Here is a 22,311-nt window from a genome sequence, read left to right on the forward strand (position 1 = left end):
ATGGGTCGAAACGGCCTCGTTGGAGATGAGAGAATCGGAAGGAAAGCGGAAAGAAACAAGGTGAGGACAACTTTAAATGCTCTCGTGTTTATTCTCTCTCTCTCTCTCTCTCTCTCTCTCTCTCTCGCTCTCTTTCCTCTCTCACTCTCTCTCTCTCTCTCTCTCTCTCTCTCTCTCTCTCTCCCCTCCCCCTAAGAGCCTCCGTCTACCCTTCCCCAACCACTCCTACTTTTTTCGTTCCATGTATGCATACACGGCCATAAGCTTTGGGGGACTAATTGGTGCTACGGGGTACATAAGAAGAGGGAGAAAAAGAAGAAGAAGAAGAAGAGGGATGAAAAAAAGAAAGAAAAAAAAAGGGACTTTGAGTATTGTAAGAGTCTTAAATTAAGAACCTACATTTAGAGCTGGTAATGGTACACATACTTTCACCGTCATTTAAAGCCAGGGACGCTTGTGACCTTTTGTCAGGGAAAGAGAGAAGAGAGAGAGAGAGAGAGAAGGATGGATGCTGGGGGTTGGGGAGGAAGTCGTGGGGACGCGAGAGGAATGGGGAAGGAGGGAGGGGAAAAAAGAAAGGACGCAAATAGCCTAAAGGTTGTGTGTGTAGAATTGTGATGGAGATTTGTATGATCTTTTTTATGCACTGAGTGGATTCATTTTTTTAATTCAGAGCCAGAAATACTAATGACTGTAATTCCAGTGGCTTAGGTAAATATTAGGCCGTATGGAAAATAAGACGTCATTAACCGTAGAAAAAACCTGCAGTATGCATTTTCCGAAATGTGGGTTTTTTAATTAAATATTGGGTCGTATGGAAAATAAGACAAAACTAACTGTCGAAAAAACTTCATATGTATTTTCTAAAATGTGTTTTTTTAAGTAAATATTGGGTCGTGTGGAAATAAGACAAAATTAACCGTTAAAAAACCTGCACTATATATTTTCCGGAATTTGGGTTTTCAATGTAAATATTGGTCGTATGGAAAATAAGACAAAATTAACCGTTAAAAAACCTGCACTATATATTTTTCCGAATGGGTTTTTTTTAATGTAAATATTGGGTTGTATAGAAATAAGACGCAATTAACAGTTAAAAAACCTTCACAATATATTTTCTGAAATGTGGATTTTTTAAGTAAATGTTAGGTCGTGTGGAAATAAGACAAAATTAACCGTTAAAAGAAACTTGCAGTTGTATATTCGTCTGAAATGTTGTTTTTTTCTCTCATTTACCTGAAATGTTAGTTTTTTTTTCTCTCTCCATCGGAATCAGAAATATTAATGGCTGTAATTCCAGTGGCTTTGATTGTACGTTACAAGCTCATGTAAATCTTGCGTCTTATGGCAATGAAGCCCAATTATCCGTAAAGAAAAAAAATTACATTTTTTCTAAACAGTGAAAACCCCAGATTTAAAACAGACTTGTCGATTAAAAATTGATTTTTTTTTTCTAGACAGTGGAACACGATTTGATTAAAACAAACTTTATAAAAAAATTCCAGTATAGTTTTCATCGAGCATAGAAAAACTATATATATGAAAAAAGGCCCTAAAATTCTGTAGCTTCCTGATGAGTTCACCTTTGCTGTCCTTCCGCCAAAGAGGTCAGCGAGCTCCCCCCCCCCCCCCCTTTTTTTTTTTAATCTCCCTGAGGGTGAAAATCTATTACTGTCTAGATTGGCCGTTTCAACATTTGTTTTACCTTTTGGAATTGCGAATAATTAATGATAGTATGCCAATGATGATTTATAGCGTTGCATAAGGAGAAAGGTTGCTCTAATTTTTTGCTTACTTGGGGAGTAAACTTACAAACTACTTTGTTGTTGTTGTTCCTGTTCTTGTTGGGGTGTAGGAAAGGTATGCGGTAGAGCCTAAAAATGTATGAAAAAGGTGTTTCGCGTTGAAATAAAGATACGGAATTTTTAGGATAGGATATTTATGATTTATTCATTAGAATGAAAATGTAAAAAATAAATAATTTGCATGTTAAACGGTACAGAAAAATGATTTCTAATAAGATATAGAACATTTATTTTAATTTTTATTGGTGAAACAAGGATCTATTTTACCATAGATTTTAGCACTTTTTAATTAATGTTAATTAATGTTTACAACTTATGTGTGAGATGGAAAATCTTGCATGCATCCTGCATAAGCTGGAGGTCGGATCACGCCTTCTTCGGGCTGTTTTTTTCTTTTTTAGGGGGTTGCAATACGGACCTTAACGTAATTGATGGTAATAAGTTATTTGATCTTGAATAGCACTAGCTCCCCATTCTTCTTCTTTTCGAAATTTCGGCTATTTCGTCTTTATATCACAGAGAATTTGTGCCATTGTACCGTACTTCTTGGAAAAGTATATATTGACGTAGCCTGTGTGTTTGTGTGATTCTGTCTCTTTCTCTCAGTCCAGCTAGTTATCAAATCTTGAGTTTCCTCCGATTCGTTAAACCTGTGACATTGAAGTTTTCGAATACAACCTCAGTCATGGATTTTAACTATATCTGGCGTCCATTGTTGTTAAAAACCCCCATTTTAAGATTTTCTTCATTTTTTATTAACAGCATATATTTGAATTACAGGATCATGCAAGTGCACACTCTTGTGATATGTAAAACGTAAAACAATAATAGATAAGAATACTAACATAATTGAAAACTGAAGCAGGAAACTTACAATAGCACAGAAATGATGAGCATTAGCAACGTTCACCAAAGCTAGATCTGATCAGTACTTGGTTGGGTAACATCTCACAAGTGCCATCTGTAGGGTTTTGGTCCATGAGGCCAGCAACCTCATCCCAAAATTCAGCACTGAGCACCAAAGGCTCTATGAAGCATCTTGTGGTATCTTCTCAGATCCTGAGGGTGTTGGATCAATAGTTGCAACCAACACTGAGAGTCTAAGTCTGGTCTGATCGGCCATGGGTCACAAGGAAGTTTGTTACACGAACGGTGAACGATGAATAAACCGATTCCTGTCCTGGGTATTTATTTACTAGGTTCTCGGGTAATGCAAGATCGCAAGATTTCCAAGACTACACTGTGGATTCCAGGACATTCCAGGAATTCCAGACTCTGGACCAGTAATTCTCAGGCTATTTTCAGTGCCCGTACCACTTGATATCTAAGAATATTTTCTCGTACCACCATCCAATATGAATAAAATGTGTTTTACTTTTTCACGGTAAATGTACAGTACCATTGCACTGGCTATCATGCCTCGTACCCCGCGGTTTAAGGTTTCTTACCCCTTGGGGCTACAGGTACCCCAGGTTGCACTGGACTATCGATGCCTCGTACCCGCGGTTTAAGGTTTCTTACCCCTTGGGGCTACAGGTACCCCAGGTTGAGAACCACTGCTCTGGCATAAGCAACTACAAAAAATTCCAGAATCAGGACGTTTATTTCCAGTATCTGGAAATAGATGGAATGACAATAAGTAGTCAGGACAGAAACGGAGGCATGCATCTAGGTGGGAGTTCGTACTCCTGACGTTACAGTTACATAATGGTTCCTCTCCTTTTATTTCTCTGTTATTGAGTTGATAAAGCGTTGGTGTCAAGGAGATACCTAGATAAATCGTATTTGAATGTCAGTGAAATGGCCCCTGTAGGGGGTTGGTGCTGACAGCGCACCTCACACAGCGCATTGTTGGCATAACTTGAGGTTCTTTGAGGCGTCCCCTCGGGCCTTAGCTGTCACCCCTGTCATTCTTTTTACTATGCCTCCATTTATAGTCGCTTCCATCTTACTTTCCACCCTCTCCTAACAATTGTATTAACATTATATTTATGGCTGAATGCCCTTGTAGGTCCCACCATTTGGCCTAAATTTTATATTCCAATTTCAATTGAGTGAAAAGCCACTCGGGCACAAAAAATGAATAATTTACATTTGAGACGTCGCGTCATTGCCTAATATAGGCCCTTAAGCTTCCCCCCCTTACCCTTCCTGCCCCGCCAATTAGAGAACGACCATAATGCTCTTCGTGTACCCGGACGAATTATAATGACCCGAGACCCGGACGAATTATAATGACCCGAGACCACTTGGCTTCCCTTTTCTGGTCTCGAGACCCAGTTAGGCCTCCCTTTTTTTTTTTTTTTTTTTTTTTTTTTTTTTTTTTTTTTTTCTTTTCTTTTCGAGAGGTCGGTTAAGGTCCTTCAGAGGAGCAGGTCGTCGTGAGCTAACGAAGTGTTACGTTGCACTTGAACACCTTCAAGCTCTCTCTCTCTCTCTCTCTCTCTCTCTCTCTCTCCACATACAGATGTGACGGTGTTTCGTGAGCGTTTATACAGTAGATGCCCTGCCATACCCGGCATGTATTAGTGCTTACATGTTGATTTATGCAATCGGTGGGCAATTTTGAATTAATGACCTTGTTAGTTATAACTGAAAAGCTATTCACGTGGTGAACTGTAGGCATTGCTTAACGTTCTTTGCAGTGTCCCTTCTTCTCCTAGCTGCATTCCCTTTCATTCCTCTTACTTGTTTGTTTGTTTGGCGTTTTTACATCGCATGGAACCAGTGGTTATTCAGCAACGGGACCAACGGCTTGACGTGACTTCCGAACCACGTCGAGAGTGAACTTCCATCACCAGAAATACACATCTCTGACCCCTCAATGGAATGCCCGAGAATAGAACTCGCGGCCACCGAGGTGGCAGGCGAAGATCATACCAACCACGCCACTGTGGCACTCATTCCTCTTACTGTACCTCCGTTCATGTTATCTTAATTTCCATCCTCTCCTAACAATTGTTTCTTAGTGCAAGTGCGAGGTTTTCCTCCTGTCACCCCTTTGAGAACCATTTTTATTCTCAATTTCCCTTTCAGCGCCGAATGACCTCATAGGTCCAAGCACTTGGCCTACGGCCTATATTTTATCAACGACCATCCATGATAATGGGCACTACAAAACGGCGGGCACTACAGACACCCATGCAGAGGGTCGAAGGTCAGTTTAAAGTAATGATATGATGAAGGCAAAGGCTAGGGCAACAATAACAGCATGCCAGTTATGGAAGGAAAGTTCAAGGTGAAGCCTTTAACAACCTCAAGGAAGAAAGGAGGAACGAAAACTTCATTGAGGAAGTTGTACAGTTGGCGGTTCCCAGGGTGGGTCTGAAGACAGGGCATTTTAAAGTCAGTTGGAAAAGTGTTATCAGAGGTCTTAGGTTCAACTACAGCTGTGATTTTATATCGTTTTGTTTAACTGTTGAGACTTGCAGTGTTCGCTATATTAATAGTTCATTTCAGTAATAACACAAGCTTGTATTCCTTTATGCGTTTGTTTGGAAGACTTGAGTATTTTTTTATTTATGGTTTTTTTTATATATATTTATATACAGTCTTCTGTTAAACCAGGAGACGTCCCAAGTATAAAAGGCCCATTTAAACACTCTGGTTCAAAGCTGACTATATTTCGGTGGACTAACTTCCACCCCTATCAAATATAGTCCTCAGCTTTTAAACCAGTGTTTTAATGGGCTTTTTGTACTTGAGATTTATATACAGATATAGATATATATAAACAGGTATATATACAGATATTTATTTATTTATACACAATACATATACATATATAAACCCGTTTTGTTAGACAACTTGTATTATATTTTTACCGACGGTGTCAAGAGAAAGATAAAAATATATGGTTTAAAACTCCAATGAAGCTTGAAAGACCGAAAATAAAATAATAAAAAACCAAAAAAACACGGAAGCAGGAAGAGAATTCCAAAAGGGGTCAGCGTAATGAAGACAACGGCTGGCGATTCAAGCAATCTCTGAATCTCATTTTCCTCGTAAGTAGATTCAGCGATAGAAATGAAGTTGGTCTCTACATGGGTAGATTTTGATGTTACCTGAACTCCTGAGATAAGTGAACCTTCAGTACAAGAAGAGAGAGAGAGAGAGATTTTTATTGGATTTGGCCTCGTGAGAGGCTAATTTATCGGACGCCCCGCCCTCCTCCTCCTTTGAGAGGCGCAGCATCGAAAAAGATACATGTACAGCATGCCCAAATAGGTTGACTCACATAGTTGAACAGCCCCTGATGAGAGAGAGAGAGAGAGAGAGAGAGAGAGAGAGAGAGAGAGAGAGAGAGAGAGAGAGAGAGAGAGAGAGAAAGTGGGTAGGAGCTGTCTTGGAGTAACTGAACATGACCAAGTTATGGGTATTCCCGTTCGGATATGGCCTCAGGTTCAGAGTTCAGAGACGAAGGAAGAAAAATTCAAGGTTGTGTGGGAATGGCGGAAGATGTGTGTCGGGGTTTAACGGGAGAGGAAACTATTGTGAAGGGTTGATTCATAAAAAAAAAAAAGAAAAAAAAAAAAAAAGAAGAAAAAAAAAAGATGCGGATTTGAGAAAATTGCAAAAAAAAAAAAAAATTCTTTGGAACACCAAGAAAGGTCACAAAAAAAAAAAAAAAAAAAATGGGCCTATGGAACTCTTGAAAAGACCGTAGAAAAAAGCCCCTCTGAACGCCTGAGAAGATCGCAGGAAAAGCTCTTTAGAAACTTAAAAAAAAAAAGAAAAGAAAAAAGCGCTTCTAAGCAGTTGAAAAGATAGCAAAAAAAAAAAAAAAAAAAACTTTTGGACCACCTGGGAAGATAGCAAAAACAAAAGTAAAATAAAAAAAATAAAAATAATTTTAGAACTCGGAAAGGAAAAAAATGCTGAACCGTTAATAACAGCATAGAACAATTAGATGAAAAAGATAGCAGTAGAGTTACCGGGATTATAAAGTTTGGCCAACATGGCATTATTCCCGGGTGCCAAATGTCTTATTTTCATGCAGACTGTATTACGAAAGTAACATGCAGTACGAACTATCTCCCATGCATTTTTCATACGAAACCCATTATAATAATCCGCTCCTTTACTGTCCGTGCACCTCATTCGGTGCACCGTATAGGCATTACCTAAAGTTATTTCCCTTTCAGCGTTGAATGACCTCATTGGTCACAGCTCTTGGCCTTTGTCCTAAATACTAAATTCTATTCAATTCTTAAGGTCCTATGTATCGTCCCTTCGGCCAGAAGCTGCAACCCCTTTCATTCCTTTTAAGATACCTCCGTTCATATTCTCTTTATTATCAGCTTACTTTCCACCCTCTCCTAACAATTGTTTCAACATACGGAACTTCTGTCATTTCCTGTATATTATTTGTAACTTTTTCCAGCCGTAAGACTCCTGATATTTCTCTTATTGTTTTATTTTGAAATAGACAAAAATTGTCTTCAGCGCTGAGTGACCTCATAAGTCCCGGAGCTTGGTCTTTGACCTCAATTTTATATTCCAATTCCAACAATAATCCCTGAGAGTGAGGGTGGATTCAAGGTGACTGAGAAAGTGAGAGTAGAGTGATATCGAAAGTTTAATCAATAAACAAACAGACACTGATGAAGTCTAATGCCTTTTCTCTCCTTGGGAGATTTCATGGCCTTGTCTGGAGTCATGCACAGTCTTACCTTGTGACCCCCAAACCCCCCTCCCCCGACCCCCCGGCAGGAAAGTTAACGGTTCAATTACACTGCACGACGTGACTAATGACTTTTGTGTCTTCAGGTGACGCGGCGTAAATGACTTATGTTTCTTGATTTTTTTTTTTTTGGGGGGGGGGGGGGCCGCAAGTCCTTTTCTTTATCGTTTGTGTGGTGTTTATAACCAGTGGCGTTTTTGTATCAGGTCCTTTTGTATTATGTCGTAAACACATGTCGGAAACTTATCGCCAACATATCACATACATGTTGAAAACAAGTCAGCAAACTTAAAGTAGGGAACGAATGTTTGACCAATTCAGGACGGTCGTATGCAGCGTTTGTTAGGACTACTATTATTAAGCTGTTTATGAAGCAGATAGATAATGTCACAAATACACGTCGGAAACTTATCACCCACATATCACACACATGTCGAAAACAAGTGAGCGACCTTAAGTAGGGAACGAATCTTTGATCAATGCAGGACGGTCGTGTGAAACGTTTGTTAGGACTATCATTATCTAACCAGTTTATGATGCGGATAGAAGATGTCATAAACACACGTCCAAGATTTAACGCTAACATATCACAAATCACAAACAAGTTAAAAACAAGTCGGCGACCGTAAGTAGGGAACTAAACACACTGTCATATAAGGAATCTAGGAGCCAAATCGTTGATAAAAAACAAGACAGAAATCATGATATCGGAATCCCTGTGAGAGTATTGGCCGAGCTAATAACGTATAACTAAATGTATTACCGATCATCACTCCAATTAAGACAGGCACGTTAGCAAGCAGTGAAAAAGTGGCTTTATGACTGTCTATGCCACTCATTTGCACCCATTAATTATACTACCTTCGACCAGTAAGAATATAATAATGAGTTTACCGCGACTTTTTCTAGAAGTAATTAGCAGGGAACGTCGGAGGCAATCAGTTTTATGTAACCCTAAAAATCATGTAATTCTTTTTTTAAAACGTTTATTCTATAATTGAAGTACAACTATACCGATTTTAGTAAATTTAGCAATGTGAATATTTTCGAAACATAAGTCGCAGTCGTTCTGGTTAAAACTTTTTAGAATGTCAGTAGACTCCTTTCTCTCTCTCTCTCTCTCTCTCTCTCCGCATGGATGGGACAGCAGATACGAAATGCAAATTTCCTTTTTGAAGTCAGGCGAGGTGAGCAACCACGTGTCATTGAATCAAATTCTGGAGGTCGTGTGGAACGGAAGGGTGGGGGCGGGGCGGAGGGGAGGGGGGGACAGGGGAGAGGTGTCACTTTTGAAAACACGTCGGTTGAAAGAAACGAGTCACATTTTTTTTTTTTTTCAATCAACCCGGTGATTGCTAACCTCGTTTTCAAGGCGATTGTTGTGAATAATGGTTATTTATTGCGTATCGAATGATTCTAATGAGTGAAATAACCTTGAGTCAGCACCTAAAGCAATAGTTAATAAACCTGCACCCTTTCACCATATGTCAGAATGTCATTCCTCGAGCCGCCCCCCACCTCCACCCCCTTTTCCAAAATTGTCTGTCTCAAAAGGTGCATTCCAAATAATAGCAATATATAATAATATATATATATATATATATTGTATATATATTATATATACATATTATATATCTATATATATATATATATAGATATATATATATATATATATATAATATATATATATATATATATATATATATATATATATATATATATATATATATAATATAAAATATCTAATAATCCATGGTCACAATTCCACCTCCCCCTAAAACTATGAAATTCCCTCCACCCCCTTTTGGGGAGAGGGGGGGGGGGCGAATTCCCCCCTGGTTGAGAGCCACTGCCCTAAAGATTACTTTTCGGTCATTGACTGACTTCTCATACTTGGGCTGCATGATGCATAAAGCTTTCATATGGAATTCTGGAGACTTATTTGTCTTTTAATTTATCTTTGTTTTTTTAGGCCATTTTCTATTTAGTGAATTGTTTTCTAAAAGAGAATGTCCCATGTTCCCTTAGATAATGGATGAGATATTTTAAACTTTACCTTCTTATTTATAAAAAATATGTAATTTCTGTCAAAGAGAAGTTACCTACAATGCTTCCAACATGCTTTACAGAGATATATTGATGCAATTTTTCGCACTTTTAACATATTTGCCCAATATTTATGAAAGCCACTTGGTAATCTTGTGGAACTGACTTGTTTTGTTTATAGACATTCGTAGAACATCCTGATAAAGAATGATTGAAAATATCTGTATTTCATTGTTATTATAGAGCTGATTTTTTCCTCTTCGTCGTAGGCTGCTGAGTGGTGTCAGGTTCAATTGAACATTTTCGTCCTGAAAATAGTTTGTTTGTTCAATTTGGCTCCCTCCTTGTTTCGTACATTCAATCTATTTAGTCGTTCTTTATTGACATTTTGATTCGTGAGACGTATTATTTCCATTATCTCCGTTATAAGTCCTTTAAAGCCTTACATGAATACATGAATATTTAAAAATGAATTTGCTTTGGCTCAGCAGATCTCCGTTTATGCTGGTTTAGTCGATTCTGTCAATATTTTCATTAAAATTATTATCATCCCTATGAATATCAACACCCTCACCTATCACATTACAACATTTTTTATCGTTATTACTTCTAAAGTTATCATCAGCATAAATGCCAGCAGCTGTCTCTTTGCGGTTACTGATAATATTGATAGTATTTCTGTCAATAGCGTGATCCCCATTGCCTAACAAATTCACAATACCATGAGAAACTGTTGTGTAATAAAAATTCACAAGTATATAAATTGTATTAAGATAAAAACAGACTTCCGAACCACAGTTTTTAACGTAACCACTAAGGAGGTGTTTGGAAATCTTTTGTTTTGATATGTTCCATATTAATACCATTTACTTCTATAATTGTACGAGTTTATTACATAATTTATCCCCCATATCAATTGCTATCATTATAAATAAGTATATCTTAGTTTAACGAGACCACTGTGCTGATCAACAGCTCTCCTAGGGCTGGCCCGAAGGATTAGATATCTTTTACGTGGCTAGGAACCAATTGGTTACCTAGCAACGGGACCTACAGCTTATTGTGGGTTCCGAACCACATAATTCGAGAAATGAATTTCTAATCGCCAGAAATAAATTCCTCTGATTCCACGTTAGCAGAGCGGGGAGTCGAACTTCGGACTACCGAATCGGTAGGCGAGCACGCAACCCACTCGTCCAGCGAGGAACTTGCCATCATTATAAATGTCCATACGCATCATTCTTCCCATTTATTGTGTCTGTTATCGTTCGGAGACGCTGAGGAGGTAAAAAAAAAAAAAATAAAAAAATAAAAATCGGTGCCCTTAGGATGATCCGTCAACGGAGAAAGCCCTTTGCGTGATAGGGCGACGGGAGTCCTTGTGAGTGTCGGCATCCCCAGGGTATCTCCTCCTCCTACCCCCGCCCCCCATCCCCCATTAGAAATTATATGGCAGGCAGCTAGACACGGGCCTTCTATAGCAGCTTCCAGTCTCCCCCAACCCCCTTCTCGGCCCAACCGGGTGTTGGTGTGACCTCATAAACATGTATTCACAAACATTGGTCGCTCAGCGGTAATGGATAAAAAATTTCAGGTAACCTTTTTTTTTTTTCTTTTAAAGGTGGTGGCGTTCTGTACAGCACCTTTTCGGTAGCGATATCTTGTAATCTCGTTCCTCGTTGACCGCGTTTTGTGTGTGTGTGTGTGTGTTTTAGCAAGTTATGAATATTTACATCATTATTATTGTTATATCACGGAGCAGAATGGCCTTAATATGATGGGAAGACAGTAACAAATAAAGATAATCAAGAAGTAAATTAATGTTTGCTTTTACAATAACACAGCATTTATCTCATAAAACTAAAGAAAAAATAGTTGGTTCTTCTTACGGTATGAACACTTGTATTCCTAACATTGCAAGGAAGACCATTCCAGATGTTTTACGTAGAATCAATACCTCCTCGCAGTGGAGAATATAACAGCGTGGCATTTAATTTGAACAGAAAGTTGAAGCTAAAATGCTCTTCTGGGATGCGGGCTCTGAAAGTTTCATATTGAAACGGAGCTAATGAGAGATAGAGCAGGATACTTTCTGGAAATGGTCTGGAAAAGTTACCCTCGTTGGAAAGGAGGAAGTCGTCCATTCAAGAAATCTTACTCACAAGATGAAGACCTCTGGAAGCTGCTGACACCCAGACAAGAGATCAGATATATCAGTAATGGCAGAACGAATGATAAGAAGCATGTTAGTATAATACCACCAACTCAAAACTGTTACAACCTAGACAAACAGTAGGAACGTTTTGGTAGCATTAAATGACGCGTGTTTAAGTGTTGTAGGCAAGCGAGTTTGAACCTACTGTAAAATGTTCTCAATCACTAAGGCCAGCGTAGGTTTGAAAGGCGTAACAGTTCAGAGTAGGGTTAACAGTAAAGTTTGAGTTTTACAGTAACTCAGCCTAATACCACCATCTACTACACCGCTAAGTAACTGTAATAAGAGTAAGATCGACTGCATACTCCTTATCTCCTAGATCAGCAATCATGTCTCTGGTATAGACTAAAAGCAGGAAAGGTCAAGAACACTACCATGAAGAACATCGACGTCAAAGGTCTCTGGTATAGACTAAAAACAGAAAAGGTCAAGAACACTACCATGAGGAACGCCGACGGCGCAGGTCTTGGCTAAATGCAGTTGACATTATAAAAAAAGAAGAAGAAAAAAAAACTTGGAGATAAAAAAATAAAAAAAAACGTGGAGATAACAACTACTTAGCCTCCAGCGCCGAAGTTACGAAGTTGACGTAAGAGAACCTTTAAGGTTAACCGAGTAACAGGCAGCACTGAAACTAATTGGAATAAATCTCGGATGTAATTAGTAAGATCGAACTGAAGCATCAAAAATGCCCGACTGTCTGTTATACTCTCGTGACTGTCAGGAAGCAAGTGTCCAGATTCAAGAAACAGAGCAACTTTTCATCAGCATCAGAGCATTTATATATCTCTAAGTTTGTTTGTTTGTATGTTGTTTTGACGTTGCATGGAACCAGTGGATATTCAGCAACGGGACCAATGGTTTACGTGTCTTCCGAACCACGTCGAGAGTGAACTTCTATCACCAGAAACACACATCTCTCACTCCTCAATGGAATGACCGAGAATCGAACCCGCGACCACCGAGGTGAGAGGCAAACACCAAACCAACCACGCCACTGAGGCGCTTGATATATCTAAGAAGCAGGTGTAACATCGCATATTTCCGCTCTTTGGAAAGAGGACCCTGGTTATTTTTTTTTATCTAAGCCTTGAGAAGACATACTGATCTCAACCGACCTTTCTAAGTGATCTGTGATCTTTCTAATGTCTTAAATAAATGTCAGATTTCGTGACAAGTGGCCCAGGATGGTATGTATCAGGAAGATCAACTGAAGACTTGATTCTCGGGCATTCCACTGAGGAGTTAGAGATGTATACTTCTGGTGATAGAAGTTCACTCTCGACGTGATTGGAAGTCACGTAAAGCCGTTGGTCCAGTTGCTGAATAACCACTGGTTCCATGCAACGTAAAAGCACCATACAAACAAACAAACAGAAACAAACAACTGAAGACTGTACAAGCCCCGAGGGGCTATTTAACAGCTTAACTTATCCTCAGGGTTAGTTAACAGTTTTCTATCAGCTTATTATATGAAACACGATGTATCTATACATATATTTTGCTGTGTGCAACATCGACAGTCTGCAAGTGTAAACTCCATGTATACAATAGCCTACGTCCAGCCTGGGGCCAGCCTAATGCTACTGGTCTTTGTCTTTAAGCAAATATGTAGGATGAATGTATCTTCTGTCCGAGCTTCAGGACGGTACATAAAGTCCCAGGATTCGGGAATTTTATAAAGTCCCTCCAGGTCGCCGAAACGAGTTTGGATAATTTGAGACAAAAACTTTCATATACATTCAATTATTATTATAAGTTCTCTGAACAAGAGGTAAGAACTAGAACCTCGACTCGACGTCGTTGTTTATTTTATGAAGCATTGATATCTTGAGAAAAGCTTTGATTTAGTAACAATGCAAAATGAAGAAGTTTGAAACCAAACAGAAAACAGCCGAAGCGAACTGTACCTCTCGATTCGACGCGACGAGCTCTCTTGAAGACGCCTTTCAGCAAGCAGAGAACGGAACTAAATTTCCTCCTCGGAAACAAGAGGCGACGACTATATCCTTCCCTTGAGGATCCCCGCCCTCTTGACCTTCGTTCGTGCCTTGCGATTGGCTGCGAGGTCAGGCTGAGGGGCGGAGCCAGCTGTCTGGAAGGGCTACGGGAGATCACAGAACGAAAGCCGGAAGGAAGAGAGAGAGAGAGAGAGAGAGAGAGAGAGAGAGAGAGAGAGAGAGAGAGAGAGGCAAACAATTCATGGTCAGGAAATAAGTTTTCTCTTGAGCAAGATCGCCTAACTTCTCACACATAGCAATTTTCATGTCATTTTCAGGGCTGGACATAAATTCTTCTTGTTTTAATGATGGCGTTGATTAAATTATGTAATATAATTAGTTTCTTTAGCAAATGATGGCCATTAAATGGAAGATAATCATAATAAATCAACCTGCTTTATAAGCAATGTTGAATTAACATTTGCATCCCCAGAGTAGGCAATTTTTCGCGAAACTTTAGTATAAATATATAATATAATTAGTTCTATAGCAATGATCCGCATTAAATGGAAGATAATCATAATAAATCAACCTGCTTTTATAAGCAATGTTGAATTCCCATTGCATTTCAGAGTAGTGCAATTTTAGCGAAACTTAGTTTAAATTATATAATATAATTAGTTTCTATAGCAAATGATGGCCATTAAATGGAAGATAATCATAATAAATCAACCTGCTTCTATAAGAAATGTTGAATTCCCATTGCATCTCAGAGTAGTGCAATTTTAGCGAAACTTAGTTTAAATTATATAATATAATTAGTTTCTATAGCAAATGATGGCCATTAAATGGAAGATAATCATAATAAATCAACCTGCTTCTATAAGAAATGTTGAATTCCCATTGCATCTTAGAGTAATGCAATTATAACGAAACGTATTTTACGAGAGAAGTGAAGTAAAGTGTGTGGCGCAGCTAGTTGCACAATTATTAGTAGCGTGAATCAGCAGAATGGCTTTTATTCTTCTCTTGAGCGGTCGGGAAGAGTGATATTGCCATGGTTCGTCTGCTAGCCTTGCGGAACCTCTCGATGATAACTGTCCGCTACGGAAGGCATTGTTCAGTGTTAATTTCCTTTAAGCATGAATTTCTCGTAATCCGTGTTATAACACTATGGCTTTAGAATCTATGAAGGAAAATGAAAATAAGTCTTGGTTTTCACTAATTAATTGTAAAGCTGCATCACTTTGATTTTAATTATGTGCCCTAAATTAGGGTACGTTTTAATCGTCCTTCATTATCAGTTAATTCTCATTTACTTTTCATACCATTTGTCTTTTTGTTTCCCTCTTCTCTTTCTTATTCTTAATTTTGCTATTTTTCCAGTTTCATTTTGAATCGCCTTTGATTCGAATTTGTTTGGACTTGACATAATTTCTAGGGTATTTCATGTCCCATTTTACAATATATGTCAGTAATTCTGTTATTCAAGAGATTGCCATGAATTTCTCTCGTAAATATGCCGTCATTATACATATTTAACCGTATTTTGTGTATTATGAATGACATAACTATCATTATATATTTCTTGAAGACAAGAATACCTTATGTTCTCTAGAATATTTATTGTGTCCATATAACTTTCGTTCATTCTCCCTTGTGTTAGAGGTGCATTGTGGGAAAACAGTGAGAAGCATTTCCAAATATATTTTAAGTTCATTCTAGTTAATCTTTGCGCGAAGTGTCGTTCTATTTCGACATAATCTTTCCTTCGCTCTTCTCAATACATTTTTCATTCGTATTACTGTACCTCCGTTCATATTATCTTTCTTCCATCTTATTTTTCACCCTCTCCTAACAATTGTTTCATAGTGCTGCTGCTTTGAAGTTTTCTTCCTGTTACGCCTTTCAAACCTTTCTACTCAGTTTTGGTTTCAGCGCTGAGTGACCTCATGGGTCCCAGCGCTTGGCCATTGGCCTAAATTTCATGTTCCATTCCATTTCCAAAATATTATAGTCATGTTCTGAGCAACACCTGCTCCCACCACCCTCCTGCCTAATTTGTATGATGTAAAATTCTCCTTTTGTTGTATCCAACTTAGTTGTTATTTGGGACGATTATATTTTAGCAAAAGCTGGGATAAGTATATAACTATCTATTTACCTATCTATCTATCTATCTATCTATCTATCTATCTATCTATCTATTATCTATCTATCTATCTATCTATCTATCTATCTATCTAGCTTCTAATCTATCTATCTATAATATATATATTATATATATATATAGTAGTATCTATATCTATATATATATATATATATATATATATATATATATATATTATATATATAAAATATATATATATATATATACATATATATATATGTTATAATCAGATTTCGATATTTCTCATAATGAAGCGTAACATAAATCATTCTTGAGTTAGTTTTTTTTACGTTAATTTTAATTTAAAGCAATGGGCTGTTTTACTGAACGGATTTAATCCTTTAGAAATATAGTTTGCTTTCTATAGATTAAATATTTGTGTTAAGATTTTGGTCTAAATACGTGTTAGATTTTTTGTTCTGCTGGTTTTTTGGGTTTATTTGGACAATCACAGCGACATTTTCTTATCGCTAGTATTATTTCAAATGTTACTTTATCGTAAGTTACAACGTGAAGTTTTTATTTAATGGTTCAATGAGAATTCCCCAACGCTCTCTGTATTCCTTTGTGCTTGCTTCTGAACTGACCTACTACGTGCATGCCTTAAATTTAAATACCAGTATTTATTAGTCTAAGCGCATGCCAATGTTACCTGTGTGCTTTAGTAAACAGCTGTTGTTGTTCCTTCAAGTTACCCCTTAAGTACGTTAGAATTGTATTTTTCTTTCAGTTAATTTCTGCTTGCAATGAACTGTTGTCGGTCACGGCGCCCCTTTTCGAACGAGCCACCTTCAAGTTGTAACAAAGCATGACTCAGCATTATTTTTATGTGATTAACGCGGAAGTATAGCAAATATTTACGTAGCTTTCCAATGCTAATTCTGTTAGTCTCACCGGGACGTACTTGACATGAATTAAAAGACAAACGAATGTATGCAGATTTATTTACATCACGCTGAATACATGACAAAAATGCTTAATAAAGTTCGCACAGTTTCTAGCAGCTAACGACATTCTAGGCCTATATATTAGATAGATTGAACACCGGAGAAAATTTGTCTAGGCCTATTGAAAATGTTACACACAAAGGCACACGAATTTATTTATAATTATTCACTTCAAACTGAATCGATGACAAAAATGCTTAGTAAAGTTCGTTAAAGTTTCTATCAACTAACGACTTGTTAGGTCTAGATACTATACTCTGTTTTTTTTTCATCTGTCCATCCGCCAGTGGTGTTTTTGTATGGTAACACTGCGTCCCGGGCTTGAAATAGTTACGCTGTGTAAGTTTTAGGTAAATAAAGGATATCTGGTTGTACATTTGCAACTGAAAAGTGTTTTAATAATTTACTGTATGCGAATTACACCGTTAATATTCGAAATAGGATATTGTTATTATTGTCGAATGTAAGCTGCCTTTTCGGGGTGGTGAATGGAACAGCCAGACGCAAATTCCATCAAACAGATGCTAAACCAAGTTACATCATATCGTATCTGGCTGAAACGCACTTTATAAAAATTAACAGTACATACTGATATACTTACGTATAATGAAGTAATACGTTGACATCTTGCCGTAGTGAACAGCGAGAGAAGCAATTTTCCCGCCACTGCGTCTGGCTGTTCCATTCGCCACCCCGAAAAGGGAGCTTACATTCAACAATAATAACAATAACCTATTTCGAATAATAATGGTGTAATTCGCATACAGTAAATTATTAAAACACTTTTCAGTTGCAAATGTACACCCAGATATCCTTTTATTTACCTAAAACTTACACGTAGCGTAACTATTTAAAGCCCGGGACGCAGTGTTACCATACAAAAACCCCACAGCCGGATGGACAGATGAAAAAAAAACAGAGTATAGGCAGAATCAACATCGAGGAAACTTTATGTAGGCCTACTGAAATTATTAAGCACAGGCTTACTCGATGGCAGCCAAATGATAAGAACGCAGCCCGTTCTATAATATTCTCATGCATATTCATATTTCCCCCAAGAGAAACGGTGCCACACACCAGACGATTATGCAAGTGCGTTCGTTGGTTCGCTGCCTTGAGCCAAGGTGACTCATATACCATGGGGCTTAGACTAAAATCCTGCCGTGGCCTGGATTTCATTTTTGTTTTCTTCTTCTTCTTCTTCTATGATTTCTCTAAACTTGGTCGAAAACCATGACAACGCTTTGTCACAGTACCTTTAGAATATTTACGACACTAGGAATCAATGGCGATAGTAACCACGAATAAAAGATTGTTCTGTTTGCAAAACCTGGTATTTTAAAGTGTCCATGAATCGAGTATCGTTGTTTTTTTCTTATTCCAAAGTTAGGAACAGAGAGAGAGGAGAGAGAGAGAGAGAGAGAGAGAGAGAGAGAGAGAGAGAGAGAGAGAGAGAGGAGCTAAATAAATTTTTATCTTTATAAGTGAAGAAAATAATTTCATATTGTGGGTCTCTCTCTCTCTCTCTCTCTCTCTCTCTCTCTCTCTCTCTATATATATATATATATATATATAGATATATATATATATATATATATATATATATGTGTGTGTGTGTGTGTGTGTGTGTGTGTGTGTGTGTGTGTGTGTGTGTGTGTGTGTGTGTGTGTGTGTTTTATGTACGTATATATGACGAAAGAAAAATGCATTATTTTCGTAAACTTTCATTGTTTATATATATATATATATATATATATATATTTGTATAGGTAGTGCCAAACAATTAAATGCAAAATCATGAGTTTATGAATCGTCGCAAAAGAATCTCTTTACCATTCCAGTCTCAAATACGTAACGGCAGCTATTCAATTGACCATTTAATTTTCTTCCTCTGTTCTTTCCCCAAACTAATCTGTTGAACTGCTGTACATGAACTTACGTAACCCCCATGAATAAGAGGAAAATATACCGTCTGTTTCCCATGAACTCTTTGCTGACACAGGCAGGAGAAACTGAATGACTTTTGATTACCAGTGTGGTCGGGGTTGGCGGTTGGAGGTTACGTTTCATGTAACAGCGGTTGGTGACAGAGGTAACTGAGGGGGGGTTTAATTGGCGATAATTTTGTTTAGTTCGTCGTGACTTGTTCTAGGAAATGTACCGGATGGGATTTGTCTGCGCTATATTCTTGATGTTTCTTTGGTTTCTCGATTTGCTTTCGCACTAGGCCTAGAGTTAATAAAAAGCTTATTTGCTAAAGGTTAATGTTAACAACATGGGAGTAACTTAATTAGTAAGGTTTGATCTTGATGTAAGGCGCTTATTAGGTCTACTGTGTAGCGAAGGGAATGTTTTAATGCCTCATTGCATTTTCGTCTCCATGTAGTACTATGGCTCCTCTGATGCTAATCTACTAGATAGCGTCGCATCTTAACGGTTGGATTATTCTTAATGTTGTCCCAGACTGAGACAAATAGCTTTCTTGCTTACATAAGACACTGCGGTCATTTTTTTCGACTGCGGTACTACTAGATTATATCAGAGAACCAGTTAAAATGGCATCAAGTGCCGCAGTCAAGTTGTCCGTAACTAGAAAATCTGCTACCAAAAAAAAAAAAAATGTATTTCTGTTAATTCTACAAATACTTTGTGAGGTGTTGACAAAGTAGTAAATTGAATATCCTCCCTCGCCCACGAGCAATTCAGTCCCACTGACTTGAACACTTCCATTACTTTTCTGGACTTACGGATTTGTAATGCCTTTTCAAAAAAAGTGAGTTTTAAATCGGTGATCACACGCAAATGTGATTAATGTTACTATTTTTTGTCACTAATGATTAATCGGATTGGTTACTGTGCTTTAAAAGCATCTATTTCTCTTGGACCTGAAGCCTATAATTAAAATTTTTATGATATTTCTGAACTAACCTAAATGAGGCAGATTTTTTTTCCTGAAGCTTGCGTTACACATTTACAGAAGCAGTTTGTTGTCAGTCTTTTGCATCACTGACAACAATAGACTCCCCTGCGGGAAACAACTGACTGTACTTGGTGATGATTAACTATGAAGTGAAGGGACTCCAATGAGTGATGTTCTCTCCTGCGTTTGCTGTGCCTCCACTTTTCTGCAGGAACAGAATACGATGACACTAAGTAGACCTATTCATTCCATGACCGTAGCCTCATGAGTTCCTTTCATGAACAGTCAGTACAGAGTTGATGATTTGCTGCTTTAAAAGTATATTCTGTGCTACGATTTCTGTTAGAAGTTGGTCATGTGGAGATAGCCATCGAATCAATATATCTGTTAAGTTCCATAAAATTTTCTTATACTAGTCTTGATATGGATGACGAGATAAAGTGAAGGATGATATATAGAGGGAAGAGTTTTTTTTTTGGAGGATGATGCCTTTGATAGAAGGTGCATCAGGCAACCGACCCCTTAACGTAGGGATAAGTCTTGATATAGTTAACAAACCTTCCACCCACCAACCCCCTTTCCCACCATAACTCAGATGTTCGATGGTTTAAATGCTTCATAGTTGGTTGATGTTGCATGAATTTAACATACTTTCTACAGTGGGTTCATGTGTATGAACTCACTAGAAGTAAGTAGTTGTTTTAAGCTTGTAAGGCTTTGATACGGCCCTATTCGTTGCTTCTTAAATTTATTGCCTGCGCCGTAAGTATTGACAAATATACTTATTATAATCACTACAGCACGGTATAACATTCTAATATGATTATGGTTTAGGATTCATGTCTGCACCCAACATAGATGTTACAACTACATTTATTTATCTCTTGTATATCTATCATTTTCTCATTCCCCTGCCACAGCACTTCTAAGTCTTTTGGCCTTTATTTTTCTTATTTATGTGCTGTACAAAGATCTCCAATACCCAATCTTTTATCTTCTTGTAATATTCATATTTTCATTATTTTTGTTTGTATGGTGGTTTACGTTGCGTGGAACCAGTGGTTATTCAGCAACGGGACCAATGGCTTTACGTGACTTCCGAACAATTTGTTTGTATGGTGCTTTTACGTTGCATGGAACCAGTGGTTATTCAGCAACGGGACCAACGGCTTTATGTGACTTCCGAACCACGTCGAGAGTGAACTTCTATCACCAGAAATACACATCTCTCACTCCTCAATGGAATGGCCGAGAATTGAACCCGCGACCACCGAGGTGGGACGCTAATACCATACCAACCACGCCGCTGAGGCGCTTAACTTCCGAACAACGTCGAGAGTGAACTTCTATCACCAGAAATACACATCTCTCACTCCTCAATGGAATGGCCGAGAATCGAACCCGCGACTACCGAGGTGGGACGCAAACACCATACCAACCACGCCACCGAGACGCTTTTTTTTTTTTTTCTTCATTATAGAATGAACAATAGCACGAGGCTTAAAGAATGAACCATAAAGGAATAATGAGATAATCTACTTAAAGTTAAGTTTTTTCTCTTTTGTTGTTTACTCTGAAAAGGTTTGGATAATATATACCAAACCTTTAAATTACATTTCCAAAGAATCTTAAATATCACATTAAGGGAACTTTTTATGCTCATAGTGACCCAAGTTCCTCTTTTCTAAGTTATATGTGAAATCACTGCAGTCACCATATGGACTTCAAAAGCCCCAGTTAGCTGCTTGTCAAAGGTCTGTCTAAAACTTTCAATTCTTTTCCATGAGGCTTGAGTGAGACTTTGGTCTCCTCTACTTTTCTGTATCTACTTTTGCTCATGGCAACAATTGTAGAGGCAGGAACCTGAAAACCATGTTCCTCAGTCCATTTGTTGACTTCAGTATACTTTAGGATTTAGAATCATATCTAGTGCAGTATACTGGATGTGTGGAACTGCTAAAATTAACAACCACACTGACTACCAAGTTGTCTTATGAGGTAGTAACTTCATATCTCTGAGTTTTTTCTGAAGGTGTCTGTGCATGGAAGATGTACAGTATCTACATTGAGGCAGGTCTTACTGTTTTGTGACATCCTGATCCCATAAACCTAAAGAATGCATCCATCAACTTCTTTGCACTCAGCTACTCATGATTAATGATGGAGATTCATTTTGCCAAGTTCATGTTTTACATCAACAAGAATGACCAACAGAGGCTTTCCTCATATGGCTACCAGTGAATCTCCATTTGGCCCAATAAGGTTGAGCATTTCTTTTAACAAAATCTTTTACATCTTTTGTGATTATAGTTTCATATACGTAAAGTTTCTCCCTTTGCTTGTTTACTGGTTTATTCTGTTGTCTTGAAAGAGGTCATATGTGCTTGCGTTTAAGGTTGCACATGAAATCAACCATGCACTTTCTGAGCTTACAGTATTTGCAAAAATTATGCGAAGTGCCACTGAATATGCTGCTTTCTATACAGCCTGTAATAACTGGAGTCCCCGAGTCTCATAAGGTACAATAGTACTCTGTTATTAACTACTTTGGGAAGCCTCTTATACTGGCTAACCTTGATGATGGA

General features: G+C 37.9%; 1 protein-coding gene across 1 annotated transcript in view; it reads right to left on the reverse strand.

The window, feature by feature from the left end:
• The window catches only part of LOC135219881 (defense protein l(2)34Fc-like), a 34,494-nt gene extending 20,681 nt beyond the window's left edge, over positions 1-13,813 (reverse strand). The window contains exon 1 of the mRNA XM_064257022.1: positions 13,660-13,813. The gene's annotated coding sequence lies outside the window, so the exon portion shown is untranslated. The remainder of the gene's footprint in view (positions 1-13,659) is intronic.
• Positions 13,814-22,311: the final 8,498 nt, after the last annotated feature.

The sequence above is a fragment of the Macrobrachium nipponense genome, chromosome 1 (genome assembly GCF_015104395.2).
Source record: "Macrobrachium nipponense isolate FS-2020 chromosome 1, ASM1510439v2, whole genome shotgun sequence".
Taxonomy (NCBI): Eukaryota; Metazoa; Arthropoda; class Malacostraca; order Decapoda; family Palaemonidae; genus Macrobrachium; species Macrobrachium nipponense.